At 60.4% G+C, this 346-nt stretch overlaps 1 long non-coding RNA gene across 1 annotated transcript in view; it reads right to left on the reverse strand.

Annotated features, from left to right (window-relative positions):
- Positions 1 to 346, reverse strand: part of LOC104876586 — an 11,762-nt gene extending 11,416 nt beyond the window's left edge. Inside the window, exon 1 of the long non-coding RNA XR_784374.3 lies at positions 330 to 346. This is a non-coding gene — a long non-coding RNA (uncharacterized LOC104876586). The remainder of the gene's footprint in view (positions 1 to 329) is intronic.

Below are 346 nucleotides of genomic sequence, written 5' to 3' on the forward strand. Positions count from 1 at the left end.
ATCCAAATCCCCGGGAGAAGCCGGCGGCGCCGGGGCTGCAGGAGGAAGCGGCCGGAGACAGTGCGATTTCACGCGGCCTCTGGGGCTCAGGTTCCTGAGAGGGGTTCATGAGTTATGGGGCTCAGAGTCCCGGGGAAACTGAGGTGGCCTGAACGTGAGGTGAGGCAAGAAAACACCCTCCCACTCAAAACACACAAACAGAAAGTCACATTTGGAGAGAACCCCTCAAGTGACCCAACCGGCTAGGGGAGTTGAGCGATTTGGTTAGTGGGCGAGGCCAACTTTCAGGGGGCCGGGCTTTGGAGCGCTCTTCCCACCCCATTCACTACCTTTCCCGGGGTCGGGG

Source organism: Fukomys damarensis, unplaced genomic scaffold, assembly GCF_012274545.1.
Source record: "Fukomys damarensis isolate Sample0158 unplaced genomic scaffold, DMR_v1.0_HiC HiC_scaffold_15, whole genome shotgun sequence".
Lineage (NCBI taxonomy): Eukaryota > Metazoa > Chordata > Mammalia > Rodentia > Bathyergidae > Fukomys > Fukomys damarensis.